The 15471-nt window shown below is 49.2% G+C and overlaps 1 protein-coding gene across 1 annotated transcript in view; it reads left to right on the forward strand.

The window, feature by feature from the left end:
* Window positions 1-2473: 2473 nt before the first annotated feature.
* The window catches only part of SMPD3 (sphingomyelin phosphodiesterase 3), a 75249-nt gene continuing 62251 nt past the window's right edge, over window positions 2474-15471 (forward strand). The window contains exon 1 of the mRNA XM_045818463.1: window positions 2474-2548. The gene's annotated coding sequence lies outside the window, so the exon portion shown is untranslated. The remainder of the gene's footprint in view (window positions 2549-15471) is intronic.

Here is a 15471-nt window from a genome sequence, read left to right on the forward strand (position 1 = left end):
CTCGGCTCTCACTGCATCCACAGAATCAGGCACTTCGCTTCAGCGCAAATCCCATTTCCCCTGCCTCCGTACAGTTTTCTATCTTCAGTAATGAGGTCCCATCTGTTCATCCAGCTCCAGTGACTTTCCCTCATGGAGTAGTCAGGATCAAAGCCCCTCTGCTATGCCTCATAGAAGTCATGAGTTCTTCCCTGAAAGCCACCCATTTCACTCTATCCCCCACCCTTGCCTTCCCTCCCTGGATGTCATCAGCTCGAGGATGACAGAGTTGCTTTTGCTCGGCTTTTTGGTTTGATTCAAGTTCAGAATAATAGTCCCCCTGGTTACTTCCTTGGCCACGAATTCATTATTCTCATTTATTAAGGCATTCTCCCAAGAATATTCTAGCTGAAATACACCCCAAATGTCTAAAGTGACATATGACGCATGTGTGGGATTAATTGGACCATTTGGCCAATACCAGGGCCCTGAGTGGGGAAAAATTCAGAAAAAATGCTACCTAGCAAGATGGGACATCACCATCCTATGAAGCTGAAACAGGGTTGAAAGAAGGGCAGGAATCTCAGACTGTTTCTTCTTCAGGGCCAGAAAATCTTTCCCAGAAAGGGAATAGGAGGTAGGGCACTTGTGTGCATAAAGGAGACAGGCCAATAGCTAGAAATAGAGGAACAAGAAGAACAGATGACATTTAGGGGAAAATTCATAGAACTTCACAGAAATAATAGACATGAACTTTTCAATCCCTACTGTCAGAGGACTGGAAGGGCCCTCAAAGCATTCGGGCAAAATTCCAATCCGCTGTACAAATGACACAAAAATTTCTTCAAAATCCCTCTAGTTGAACACTTCCAGCATCGGAAGATGCTCAATCTTAGGAAATCAAGATTATGGAGGTGTGAGTGAAATTCAATTAAAGTTCAATTCATTTTCAATTCAACAAATATCTATTGAGCACCTACAATGTGCCAGACACTATAGGCACTGTACTGTAGGTATGAGTAATATAGACATGGCCCCTGCTCTGTGAATCTTATAATCTAAGGTGGAAGATAGCTACCTACACACACAAGTAGAATAGGGGAAGTAGAGGGTGCTGCCCAAACGTAAGGTGGGGTACCTAATGCAAAACCAGCATTGAGGAAGGCTTCACGCCCCAGGCTGGCGTTTGGAGAGTATAAGGAGTTAGCTAAATGGAGGGTGGAGGGACCCAGGAGAGTGAGGGAAACAGATTATTAAGGCTTCCCAGCTTCCAAGGTTCAGTGTTGCAAGAAGGTGGAGTCCTGGCTGCCACCAGCGTGTAAGGCCGTATTACCCTGAACCCGCCTGATCCTGGAAGCTAAGCAGGGTCAGGCTTGGTTAGTTCTTGGATGGGAGACCGCCAAAAAAGAAGAAGGTGAAGTCCAGATCTTGAAGGGTTTGTCAAACCATGTTGAGAAATGTGGGCTTAATTCCGGGGGCAGTGGGAAGCCTGTGAAGGGTTTTAAGCAGGAGATGCACTGCAGCATCCGAGGGAGGTGTGAAGGAGGCCAGAACCCGGGGGCGGGGGCGGGGGCGGGGGCAGGAGTAGGGATGGGGAGACTTTGGCCCACAGGTTGTGATAAAAAAACAAAATTAATGCACTCCTCTGTGACAAGATGAGGACAAAAATGAAGGGATAAAGTTCAGAATGCAGTGGGAAGCTCGCCTCCGTCCTCTCTCACCTTTGTTGGGCAAACCAAAGCCTCTCGCCCAGGGGTTTGCCCATCACCGAGGAATGTGGGTGGAGGAGGGATGGCTTCACGCCCTCTTCTCAGATAGGAAAACTGAGGCCCAGAATCCCAAGGTGGGGACCAAGGAGAAGAAAAGAATCCAAACGCCCTTCCAAGAGGCTGCCCGAAGTCAAGCTCAATCCTTCGAGGTCCAGCGGCCTGCCCCATTTCTCCGTCAGCCATCCACAGCCAGCCGCCTTTGCTATGGAAACAGTCCTCCCGCCCTCCTCAGCGCCTGTTTTTCCAATGCACCCTGGAAAACGCAGTCCATCTCTGGTTACCTTCCTGCAGCAAGAGCTCACTCTCCGTCCTTAAAGGACTACAAGTTCCAGAAGGGTGTGCGAAAACACCGGTTGTCTTTGGCGGGTAGGGGGCGGGGGCGGGGGGTGGGGTGGGGGCGATGTGGTCTTGACGGCGAGACCAAAGAACTCCCGGGCGGGGCGGAAGGGCGAGGGGAAGGAGCCCCCCAATGGGCGGCCTCCTGGGCGGGGCCCAGGTAGCCATTGGCTACAGCAGCTCACAGGGGGCGGGGTCACCGGAATGAGGCGCGGAGCTGTTCGCCTCTCCAGGTGCTGAGTCCGAGGGAGGCTCCGGACACGGGAGCCGCGGTAACTGCAGCTGCTGCCGCCGCTGCTGCTGCTGCTGCTTCTGCTGCTGCTGCCTCCGCCACTGCTGCTGCTGCGCCGCGGCCACCACCCCACCCCCCGCCGGGAGAACTAGCATCGGGAACGAAGGGCTGTGAGAAGTCCGGAGGACCTGGGTGCACTGCCCGCGGCTGAGCGCTCTCCCGCCTCTCTGAGGTCAGTGCTGCTGAATTCGCTTTTGTTTTATTGGGGAGGGAATGAGCCGGCGTGAGGTTGGGTGGGGGTGCCTGGGGAGTTGGTGGGACCTGTCCTCACCGCCCTCAAGACCATCTGCCCCGGGGAGCTGCTGACTGACTCCTCGCCCGCCTCCCTGTAGCCGGGCGCCTGAGGTTGGAGCAGCTTGGGTTCGTTTTTTGTTTCGTGGTAGAGGGGGCTCTTGAGTGTGAGGAACAAGGGCTGGGGGACCACTCCCCCGCCCCATCTCTCCTGAGAGGGCGTTAAGAGCTTGGAGCCTCCCTCTCCCGTGTCTGAATTCGCGGCTGCTTGGATTATTGCGAATAGGATGGTAGAAAGGTTCAGAAGCAGGGGACCCTTCCCCACAATACCTCCGCTGCTTGAGGTTACAAAGAGGGTCTGGATGTGATGGGTGAGACCACAGGACCCCTCCTTCTGCTCAGACACTCCTGGGGTCATTGAGGAAGGGCTCTTTGGGATACCAGGATGCCCCCTTCTCGTGCCCACCCTTTTCCCCAAGCCTAGGGTTTTGTGAAGACGGGGGCAGGATGTGGATGGAGACAGGGGACTCTCCCCACTCTCACTTGGACCCGCCTAGGTATGGGGTGGGAGGGGATTGGGGCGTAAAAGGCAAAAACCACGAGACCCTCTCCACCCTGCTCGGAGTCGTGAGTACAGGAAAGCACCGAGGCTTCTCGATTCTCTGGGTCCTCCACGCTCGGCCCGCGCCTAAGGACTCAGTGGCCTGGGGGGTGAGGTGTGCCGCGGGGGAAAGTAAGAGGGATGGAGGGACCCCCCCTCCCAGGTCTTATCTCTTAGGCCCTTTCTACCTGGATCCAGGCCAGGGACAATAAGTCGAAATGACTGCCCCGCCCCGCCCCGGGGACCCCGGCTCCGGCACCGCAGAGGGGAGACAGACCCGAGTGAACATGTGCGGAGCGGAACAGGGCGGTCCCTTCTCAAGCGCCCCAGAGCTCCGGGCCGACACGCCCCACGCCCACAGGCCTTTGGGGCTACTCCACTCGGCGCGGGGTGCACCCCAAATTGGGCCACCCAGACCTGCGTCCGGGCCACACAGCAGCCGCTCCAGGCACGGGGCTTTCGCTCTCCCCCTGGTATGTGCGGGAGGACAAAGCGGCTGTCGCCGCACTGGTGGGCCTGCGCCAAGGGCTGAGCGGGGGGCGCGGCCAGGAGAAGGGGGGGCTTCGGGCGCGGCGCGGGGAGCTTCCGCGGAAACGTGCCAGATGCCGGGCAGGAGACAAAGCACCCTCGCTCCTCGCTCCTCGCGGCCCCACGCGAAAGGAGATGGAAAATCCCAAGAGAGGAGGCGGCTAAGTTGGAGGGGGGGAGGGGAATCCCTAGAGAGGAAGGCGGCTAAGTCCGGGCAAGGCTCTATGCCCCGTACTCTTCTTCCCTGCACAGCCCGCACACCCACCACCCCACCCCCACCCCCACCCCACCCCACCCCCGCTGCCAGCCCGGCAAGCAGACGCCATGTGTGCGATGGTAACCAGGGTCCCTTCTGGGGGGCATTCATGACATGTGACCACAAGGATGTGGACAGTGGGAGAACTCTGCCTCGTGGGGAGGGGCCCACGGTTCAGGAGTCCTGAGTGGGCCAGGGTCTGAAGGGGCATCCTGACCGGACACCCCTTGCCCAACATCGCCATCAGCCATGCTAAGTTAAATTTGGCCTCTGGGTTTGCGTGTGTTTGTGTGTGTCACACTGTGTTGGCATGGGTCAAAGTGTGTGTGAATGTGTGTGACTAGGTGAGTGTGAAAATGAATGTGAAATGAGTTCATGTGTGTGTCGTGGTGAGCTTGGGCATCTGGCTGTGTGTGTGAGAGAGAGAGAGAAGAACCAGTTACTGATGGCCTTGGATGTTAGGGGTGGGGATGGGTGCAGGGGAGCCTCCCCTTCCACTCTCAAGCCACAGTAATGAACTAGGGTCCAAGTGGATGTCCTCAAGGTGGAGGTAGCTTCAGGCCACCTTGGGCCTAGCCTGCATGACTGGATGTGAACAAGTGGGGCATCACAAGTATGTGGTAGCCTTTTCAGCTCTTCTGTGGGCTCAGGTCTGAACCACTCACCAGAGCCCTACCCTTTCCATCCCTCAGCATGTTCAGGCTAAGGACCAGAATTCTGCAATCCCCCCACCCACCACCACAGGCTTCTGGGTGGTACTTGGTGGGGTGGCCCATCAACAGAGTTTCTCATGAATGTGTACAAGACTGTGTGGCAAGGCAACTTTTGTCACTTCAGTCTCCATGTCTGGAAGGGCCATGGGGCTGGAGTTGCTGCTCAGTGACAGCTGGCCCCTCAGCAATCCCAGGTACACTCACAGAGAGGGCACTAATGTGACACAGAGATACAACTATGGGTAGACAACCCTAGAGGATGAAAACAGCCCTCCCAGACCTGCCCACTCTCAGCAAGTGACCTCGGTTTCATCGCACTTTCATGGCAAAGGTGCTATGCAGCTTTGAAATAATCCCTACCTGAAACCCCCTTCTCAGTGGAACCACAAGAAGAGCAGTTACCAGGCTAGGGAGCCACCACCCAGCACAGCCCTGCCCGGTGCAGTCTCCACAAGTATCCACCGCTAGTACCCACAGCGACCTCTGCTGGGCAAAAGCTAAAATAAGCTGAAATTTGGCAGCTAATAAACACTCCCCCAGGTGTGGAGGCTCAGGGTGGGTTTGAGCATTGCTGGTGAAACCACAAACCCTTTCCTTTGGGGGTTCCCTGTCTACCTCTGGAATCCCGAGTTGATGTTCTTCAAGCTAATACAGGCAGTGGTACTGCCACTGTCCTCACCCACAGGGAAGTATTTAAAGAGGGCCTAAATAAAGGCCTTTGTTCGAGTTTCCATCCAGTTGGGGCTGGATATCAAATTTGTTTAGAAGGGAAATGCATGGAAAACATTTGTGAAGATCAGGGAGGTTTATGCCTTTTTGCTGCTTCATCCTCTTACTCTACGATTCTTTCTCCTTTTTTTTTCCTATTCCACTTTTATCCTCTTCTGTTCCCATTATTCGTCAATAACTTATTTTTTAAACATAAGCTTTCTTTTCCTAGTTGCCAGTGTGGCCCAGAAAATGCAGAAACCAGGAGGCTATTGCTAAATGCAAAGAGCTGGCAAACTGGCTCTTCCAGGCCTAGTGATGGGAACAGGGAAGACAGATGAGATGAGCTCAGTCTAAAATGCCCACCTGGTGACAGGGTCTCTTCTCCTGGCGTCTCTGTAAAGGCATTCCATGCAGCCACTAAAGCTTTCAAGGTTCTCAAAGGAAAGGAGGTATTTAAATACCTGGTATTGTTCTTACTTTGGCATCCATGTGATTTGCATTGAACTATGTGACTCAGTATCATAAAGTAAAAATAGGACTTAATACCTTCCTTGCCTTCAGAAGGTGACTGCACGTGTGTGTTGTGTGGTGCTCTGCACTGGAGACTGAAAAGCTACCTGCTTAACTTGAACCACCAGCTTATTCTGATAAGAGAGTGATGCTCAGCATCACCTACAGGCAATAAATGTTATTTTATGTTTCTTTTAATTCATACCCATATCTTTTTGTCTTGTAAAACCTTACTTCATGCTCACATATTATTACTTTCACTCGAAGTTAATCAAGAATGTTTAATCCTTGTACCAAAGCCAAACAAATTAAATATCAGCAGATAGAGGAAGATGTGGGTGGTGGTTCTGTTCTTCTTGGGTTCAAAAAAAAAAGTACTTGGAGTTCTTAAGAGAGAAGAAAGGGCCTGAAGAATCAGTAAGTCTTACGGGTTAAGACTTAGTTGGTTTCTGAGGAGAGATTCCTCAGAATTTTCCAGGAAGGCTGGCCATATAGAAGAATGCAAGTGTCATGCATGCTAGGAGTAAAGCTGCAGCCCTTGCATTTCCTAAACCACCACCCTAGCCCAGCCTTTCTGGGAAAATCTCCGTTCTGCTCCCTCAGGCAGCTAGCAGTCGCTGAGGAGCGGAGCTGTCCAAGGTTCTGCACACAGGCGTAGGCTGCACTAGTGGGAAGGGAGGATTCTAGGGCGTGGAACAGAAGTAAGCTTTGAGGACTACAGCCTCTGTGAGGATTTCCCCAAAGCTCATCACATAATGAAATAAGAGAAAAAGGAGCTGTAGAGGCTTTTACTGCATCACTTTGAACAAACCCACTGGCAATCCCTATTTAAAGAATTATGAGCTGGTAAGAAGGAGAAATGTTTCTGAGTCAGGCTCTTCACACGGAAGAATGCACTTAATCCTCACAGTCCTATGAGATAGGTGGTGGGGTCATTCCCACTTTCAAGATAAGGAAATGAAGCTTTGGGAGGAAAGGGGCTTGCCCATGGTCACACAGATCAGAAGGGACAGAGTTTAGACTCCAACCTGGATCACTTGAACTCCAGAGCCTCCTTCTTACCACTAAATTTTTCCCTGTCATTAATGTAGAAATGAAATTGAAGTACTGGGCTATCCTACATGAGATTCTAACCAAATTTTAGAGGAATGGGGTTGGGGACCAACTAAGATTCAGATGTAAACCACAAAGAAAGGTCTTTCAAATTCATCAAAGATTATTACCACATACTTTACATATCCTGACAAAAGGCTTGTTACCTGAAATTGATTGCCAAAGAAGAGGAAAGGAAAGTATAATGACCCTCATGGCCAGTAGCCCAGGGTCCTCTTTCTAGAGTGGAACAATTTCACAGGGAGCCAAGCCTGGATGGCAACAGAATGTGTTTTAATAATCTGCAAAAATGGAAGAAAAAAAAACCACGAGGAGGCTGTTATTATTTGAGAAAGTATATATGCAGCCAAAAAAAGGAGGGCTTATCTCTATTTGCTAGCATCCTGTTCCAGTTCTGAGGACACTCAGATATTGTTAAAAGTCTTCTTCCACCTATTCCCACTCTCAGGTTTTCACAGCAAAACCCTGTAATATCAAAATAAAAGTTTTCACTGTTGTTAGCCTCAACTAATCTTGAGGAAGCATCACATCCACACCCCTATGTCATACAAGGGGCCTGTGCCTGAGAAGTCTCCATTCAGTAACTGTAGGTTTGGATATCTAAAGAAAATAGAGAGGGCCATGGCAGGTGTGGCTCAGTGGATTGAGTGCCGGCTTGTGAATTGAAAGGTCGCCAGTTCGATTCCTAGTCAGGGCATATGCCTGGGTTGCAGGCCTGGTCCCTGATTGGGGGCATTCGAGAGGCATCCAACTGATGTTTCTCTCACACATTGACGTTTCTCTCCCTCTCTGAAAATAAATTAAGAAAAGAAAATAGAGAGGAATAGACTCATGCTTTTCCTCCTCTTCCTAGACCTCAATCTGCACGACATGCGGAGAGGGGGCCTAGTCTTTGATGAAAATGCCTCATTGTTGGAGACTCACATAAAGCTGGGTCTCCAATCCATCTAGAGTAATACTTTCCCCTTGTAGGTTTGGGATTTGCAGGGCTCTGACGCATGGAGTAAAGGCTGCTATTACTTTTTCCGAGGGCACTTAGAGGCCAAGGACCTGGCTCCCCATCTGGGTCTGCTCTGACTCATATGACCGCAGACAGATTTGATTGTTTTCTTATTTAAAGTCATTAATTAACTCTCCTCAGCATCAGAACAGCATGTAATAAGAGGGAGGCCATGTGTAGGGATCTCTAAGCAGCTGTGCCTACAGCTGAACACTATCTTCTTTACTAACAGGATCAGGAAATGATTTTTAATCCTGGCTATAACCCTTCAGAGAGTTTGGACTGTCAAGATTTTAGGCCAATATGAGAAAGGATATAAAAGTGTAATTAGTTGCTAAGGCTGCTATAGTTATTCTGGCAAAACCCGGAAGGCCTAGGGGTCCCTCAAAGAACTGGATTTTCATTTCTTCTTGTGCCTGCAACATGTCAGGCACAGAACTGGGCACAAGGAACCCAGCCCAACTTGGGACAAGCCCTGTCATACAGAAATCTTAAGTGAAAAGTGGAAAGGGATGCCACAACCCTGAAAAGGGTATTTGAAGTCAGCAGAGTTTTTAGAAGTGGAAAGAACCTTAGTAATCATAAACCATCAACTATTTTTAACATAGGGAAGAGCTGAGGGAAGTTGAGGGTTGCCTCTGGCCAGAACCCCAATTAGTGGGAGAGATGGGGGTTAGAACCCAGGTATTACAGCTCCTAAAACTTGTTCTTTCACTATCCTAACCTGCTGCTCTGTTCATTACATTATCCTAAGGACATCTTTCCATTAACAGAGATTTATCTGACCCAATCATAATGCAAAGCTCAAATGTAAAGCTGAAATAGAAATAAATAATAGATGAAATAGGAAAAGGAGAATGTCCATTTGTATATCCATGTTGTCCAATATAGTAGCCACATGTGGCTATTGAACACCTGAAATGTGGCTAGTCTGAACTGAGATGTGCTATAAATATAAAATACCGCATTTTTTGGACTATAAGACACATTCTTTTTTACCACATTTTTTGCTTCAAAATTTTTTTTCCTATTTTCCTCCTCTAAAACCTAGATGCATCTGGGGTCTGTACCATAAGACACATCTAGGTTTTAGAGGAGGAAAATAGGAAAAAAATTTTGAAGCAAAATATGTGGTAAAAAAAGTGCACCTGATAGTCCAAAAAATATGGTATACACCAGATTTTGAAAAATCAAAATGAAAAAAGAATATAATAATGTTAATATTGATTATAGGTTGAAATAATACTTTATGTTGGGTAAAATTAAATATATTATTAAAATTCATTTCATTTGTTTCTTTTTACTTGTTTAATGTGTCTACTAGGAAATTTATAATGACATATGTAGCTTGCATTTATAACTCATATATTTCTACTGGACAGCGCTATTTTAGAGTGCTTTCCTTTAGGAGGAAATCTTTCCTTTTTTTAAGATTTTATTTTTTAGAGAGAGAAGAAGAGAGGGTGAAAGAGAGGGAGAGAAACAGCTACATGAGACATTGACGAATTGCTTCATGCACACCCCCAATCGGGGACCACTCCCAACCCAGGAACGTGCCCTGACGGGTAATCGAACCTGTGACTTTTCTGCCTGCAGGCCAGTGCTCAATCCAGCCAGGGCAGGAGGAAATTTTCTTTACAAACCGAGGCATTTAGCAAAGTAGGTCCTGTAATCAGTCAGCCTGAGATGAATCCTGGCTCTACCATTTGGGCTGTGTGACCTTGGGCAAGTTGACTGATCTTTCTGTGCTTCTGTTTCCACGCCTATAAAATGAGCATAACAGATGCTACCTCCTCAGTTATGCATTAAATCATGTGACTGTTGCATAGCCAGTGCTCAGTTAACTTCAGCTCTTGCTACTATCAGAAGGGGCTTATGGAATCTTACAGGATGGGGCACATGGAAGGAGAACAAGTAGATGGTTTTCAGATAATCAAGCAAAAGATTTACTACTAGTTAAAACATGATTGGAAACACTAGCTAAGCTGATGCGTTACCTTGATGTGGCCCCAATTTGCTGGCAGATAAAAACATTGAGAAAAAATCTCAAGTATTTACATACAGTAACTAAATTAGCTGACTGCATTATGCACATGTCTTGACCTCTGCTAATGACTTGAGGAAGAGGATAACTAGCAGGTACTCGTAACAAATGACCCAGGAGATCTAAGTCTCTTGGACCCCAAGATTCCTCAGGGAAAGGTAAGCCTTACACTGTTGGAGAAAGATCCTGGATCCTGGGTCAGACATAGGTGAGGCTAAAGCTGCCCTGCCACCCATTGACCTTGATCAAGACCCTGAGTCTCAGTTTTCTCTTCTGTGACATGGAGATAGTACCACCTCTCTGGCAGGTTGTGATGGGTAAATTAGATAATGCAAATAAAACACCTAGTACCTAACAGGCACTCAAAAAATAATAGCTTTGACTAAATGGGATGTTAGGTGCTCTTTAACAGAGAATTTTCTGTCCAGAATATCCATGGTCTTTTCTACAATTCCAGTCTTTGTTCCCCATCCTTGCCTGGTCCCTGAGGAAGTTAAAAGGACAATTTCATTTGATTAAGTGCATCTACACCAGAATGTAGGGTTACAGTTACTTTGGACACTCCACATAATTTGTCGTGTTTTTTTTCCCTGCTCCATTAACACACATGAGGTTCTTTTACTAGGATGATGAGGCAAGCCACAAAATAGGCATTGTTCTCCATTATGTTGACCAGGAAGTTCTGACATTCTGACCTTGGTGTTTAAAGCACTTTACATGCAGCTTTGCTTTAAAAATAAAGGGACATAGCCCTGGCTTGTGTGGCTCAGGGGATTGAGCACTGGCCGGCAAACCGAAAGGTCTGGAGTTTGACTCCCAGGCAGGGCACATGCCTAGGTTGTGGGCCAGGTCCCCAGTCAGGGGCACGTGAGAGGCAAACCAGTTGATGTATTTCTCATAACTGATGTTTCTCTCCCTCTCTTTCTCCCTCCCTTCTCTTCTCTCTAAAAGTAAATAAATAAAATCTTTAAAATAAATACATAATTAACTAATAAATGCACATAAATCTGGATAGCATAGCCCCTGGAGAATGAGGTTCTCCTGCCTCCCAGAGCAGACCAGGGGTCCGTTCACTGCTCTGAAGGAGTGCATTGTTGCTGTGCTCAACTATCTCTTTCTCTCCTGAAAGTTTGCCTTCCGGGCCAAAGAAATACATGTCAAGCTCAGTGAAGACTTACATGAACAGAGCATATTGGACTCTAGAGAAAATGCTCAGACTAGTCCCACAGGACATGTGGGGAATCTGGGAGTGTCTTGACAGGAAAGCAATGTGGTCAGATTTCTGGGTCAAAGGGTGGGGGGCGGGGATTGGGGTGGGGAAGAGCATGGCGTAGGCTGATCCCTGATTCCATTGAGAGGCCTCCAACTTCTGGGCACCTAAGCACCAGTACTAAGTTCCTTTGGGATAGGGTCTGGTCTTGAAATGCATTTTTCCCACTTCTCCCTCAACTAATGCTGAATGGTGGACAGCCAGTGTGGGATCGTCTTGAGAAACCTTGCCCTGGAGGAGCCCAGGGTCTCACCGTGGAGAGCAGAGATGCCCTTGTGCTGAGTGTGCCAAGGAACAGGGGCTGAAGTAGCCGTGGGAGGCCTGGTGAAGGCAGGTTGGCCGTGGAAGTGGGAGAACTGTGAAACCCAAGCAGAAAGACCTGAGTCTGAATCTCAGGTTCACCACCTGAGACCACCAAACCTGTGACCTTGGGCAGATGTTTTAAACTTTCCAGACCTCATTTTCCTCATCTGGGACAACGGCATGTACTTTTCCTCGGCTGTGGCAATTATTTGGCAACATATAAGAAAATTCTTAGGATAATACTAATCTTCTTTTATCTAGTGCTCTCAGTGTGTCAAGCATTGTGCTCAGGACTTTATATCCATAAAAGGGCTACCTTTATTATCCCTGTTCTATAGCTAGGGGAAGCAATGCTCAGGATCTTTAAGTAACTGGCCCAAGGTGGCACAGGCAGTGAGAAGTGGGACCAGGGCCCCAACCTCGGCAATCTGACTGCAGAGCCTGCTCTCAACCACTCTGATCACTGCCTCCCTGGTTCAAGGTCAGCAGGAACCCCATGACTGTTATTCAGAATAAGGGTGAGATGATTTGTGGGTCTGCTTGCAGAGAGGTCTCCTGCTTGGTCCTCAAGCACGGGTACAATATGGAGAGACTCTAAGCGGTAACAGGGTGGGGACAGAAGGCGATGCCAAGCTGTGATCAAGTGAACAGAGCCGGGAATTCTAACGGTATCTTCTGGAAGCCCTGAAATGGAAAAGAGGGGTTCAGTGGGAAATAGATGATTGGAAAGAAGGGTGTGGAAAGCCTTAAATGCCAGACTAGTAAGTGTTAGAGAACCAAACAGGTTCACAGGCAAAGGAAGGGATGTGAAACCAGAAACCACTAATCTAAGGTGTCTCACTGCACGTGGGCACTGTGGTGCAGCGTGGAGCCCGCTCACCAAGCCTGCGCACAGCCCGAGCTTGAGGAGGGCACGGCCACACAGCACCACAACCCAGTATTCCTGCCAGCGCTCTTCACTTTCCAAAGAATGTGCACGGCCCTTTCTGCCACTGGGCCTTCGCAAAAGTCCTCGACAGTAGAAGGTGGGAGGCCTGCCACAAGGGTTGCTGCCCGGGTCGAGTGGTGCGCAGCAAGGGCTGCCGGGAAGCACAGACGCCAAGCACAGCTGCAGTGCCCAAGTCCAGGCAAATGGTTTAGGGGGGCCCTTTCTGTGAGGGAGGAGGCAGAGCCCTTGCCCCCTGGGCTGAAGCCTTTTCTCTGTGCTCCAGGAGGCAGGCAGTGTTATCCTCTGGTACTCAATTCCCCGGGGACACCCCCTGAGGAGCTGCCCCCCAGGGTGGCTGCTGGGAGGGCCTGAGTCAGGGTCATGGCAAATCTCACAGACGTTTCTGGATGTAGAACCTGTCAGTCAGTGCTCCCTCTCATGCAGAGATATTGTTGGACGAAAGATTTTTCTGGACTTGCCATTTTGAATTCATTCGACTTATTTCTCTGCACACCGCAGGGACTGGAAATTAAACCCCTCTCTCCTTAGACCGGTGAGGGAAAATCTATCTTTTCTAACGGCTGCAGCTACTGATGACCACCAGATTTCTCTCCATGGCTACGCTTCTCACAACAATGGAAAACAAAGGCAGGAAGGAGAGGGGCACAGACACGGCAGCTCTTTTGAGAGGCACCTGCAGTTCTGTGAAGGATGTGAGGCCGAGGGGTGGTAACTTCCACAGACATGAGAGAGCCCTTTGATGAGCGAGGAGGAAGTTTGATGTATCAGATGACAGAAGATGAAAGAGATCATGGTGCCGTACTGCTTTTGCTTTCTCTGGAAAGTCGAGCCAGGGTTCCAGAAGCCCTCCACAGTTCTGGAAGATAAACACACAGGCTGGCAAGGCCACACAGATTTTGACGAGCTGTCCGGTGATAAGTCCCTAGTAATTGTAAACACATCACTAATGAGAAATGACAAATACTCGGTAAGGGAAGGTTAAGGGTCCATCTAGCCATGGGCCCCAGTAATGATCAGTGTGTGACGGCACACACGGAGTGCGACACAGGGATGGGGTGGGGATGAGGACTTCTGAAGGGTGAAATCAAACTGGGAAATTGGAGTAATAACAATAATATAAAGGCGCAGGTGCTTGGGATGGCCGAGCCTCAGAAGGTACAGCCACAGTCACTTCAGAGCAGCCTCACCAACCCGTTTACTTTTACTTGATCATTCCGACCCCACGGCTCCGACACGACAGTTTCTAGACATCCCTGGGAGCAGCCCCTAGCACAGGGCCGGGCACGCTGGGTGCTCAGCAAGTGTGCAAGGCTTGCTTGTGCACCTGGCATCTACTCTGTGGTAAGCCCTGTGCCCAGCACTGAAGAGACAGAAGTAAAGGAGACACAGTCCCTGTCCTTTGTCAATTCTAAAGCAGGAAAAGGAAGGCAGTGTAGGAAATGTGCAAGTGAACACGGCCACTTCACGACGTTCTCGTTCAGGTGTCTCCTCACCCCTGTGCAATAATGGGGCCCAGCAGGGGAGCCAAAGTTGGATCTTACAAATTCTGCGCCCCTTATCTCATGTCATGTCTGAGCAGGTCCAACTGTGGACCCGAGGTGGCAGCATGAAAGGCAAAGGAAGCAGAGGCTGGCGTATTTCAGAAACTTATCACATACATTCAGTGAAAATATTTTTCCTTTACACACTTAGTTGTAAAGACCCGCTCTTGACATGCTTTGCCTACAATTAGAGCATGCTTCCACAAGGGGCACCACGAAGCAGCCACGCTCTCCACAGATGTGGTGTGCTGAGTGCAAAGTAGTTCTTCAGTTGTTAACCTACAGAAGAACATAATTTTAAAAATACTTGATCATAAAAAGATTGCTTATTTAATTGGACTATGCCACCTATGTATAGTGAGTGGAGAGGTGTGAATTCATCGCCATTCATTTACCGAAATTCATGTACGCCTACTGTATACTTTACGGAGAACAACATGAAGTCCCTGCCCTTAGGTACTCACTCCTGTGAGGAGACAAACACAGATAATCCCAGTGCAGTGAGATAAGCGGTGTAATGGATGAGCAGACCGCACTGGAAGCACAGAGGAGGAGGACTCCCTCTGATGGGGGAGTACACACACACACACACACACACACACACACACACTGACTCACATGTTAGGTCCAGATATTAACAATTGAGTCAGAGGGTTTGCACTAACACACATAGAAGAAAACAGAAATGGGTTGGAATATTTTTGAGATACTGTAGGAAGTTGGGATTGGCCTGTTGAGTGACCTTGAATTATATCATCTAGATTTCTGGACCTCAGTTTCCTCATCTGTTGCTGCAAGGGCGTGGCAGGGGTCAGGTTGGCCTATGCACCCGGAGCAGCATGGAAATCAGAGTAATGACTTCATCTCCAGGGGCAGGCCTGTCCCAGGGCCTCCTTGAAACCTGCTTGTCTGAACCCCGGTGATGCCATTTCCTGATTCTGGTTGAAATGTTCTAACACGTCTAGAGGATCAGCTGAGGTGCTGATCCTGGAGGAACCTGGCGTTTGTGAGGCATCAGCCTTTGGTGTCCAGTGGAAATAGTCTAGCTCTCTTGAGTTGCTATTTGGCTTCCCCACCCTCCCCAGAGGCCAGGCTGGCCCCCGCAGAGGCCTACCACTGCATGCCATGTCTGGGCCCCTTCTCACCGGCAGGTCTTCTGACCTGTGGCCTGTCCCTGAGGTCCCTCTTCACGGAGCCTTGGCCCTGCCAGACAGAGGCTCTCCGGTGGCAGGCCAGCCCATCCCCACCCCTGCCTCTCATGCCCTCCAGAGATGGACACCCGTGATAATCATTTTCCAATGTGTATCAAATCATCACATTGTATA

The sequence above is a fragment of the Phyllostomus hastatus genome, unplaced genomic scaffold (assembly GCF_019186645.2).
Source record: "Phyllostomus hastatus isolate PE091 unplaced genomic scaffold, TTU_PhHast_1.1 phas_scaffold_345, whole genome shotgun sequence".
Taxonomy (NCBI): domain Eukaryota; kingdom Metazoa; phylum Chordata; class Mammalia; order Chiroptera; family Phyllostomidae; genus Phyllostomus; species Phyllostomus hastatus.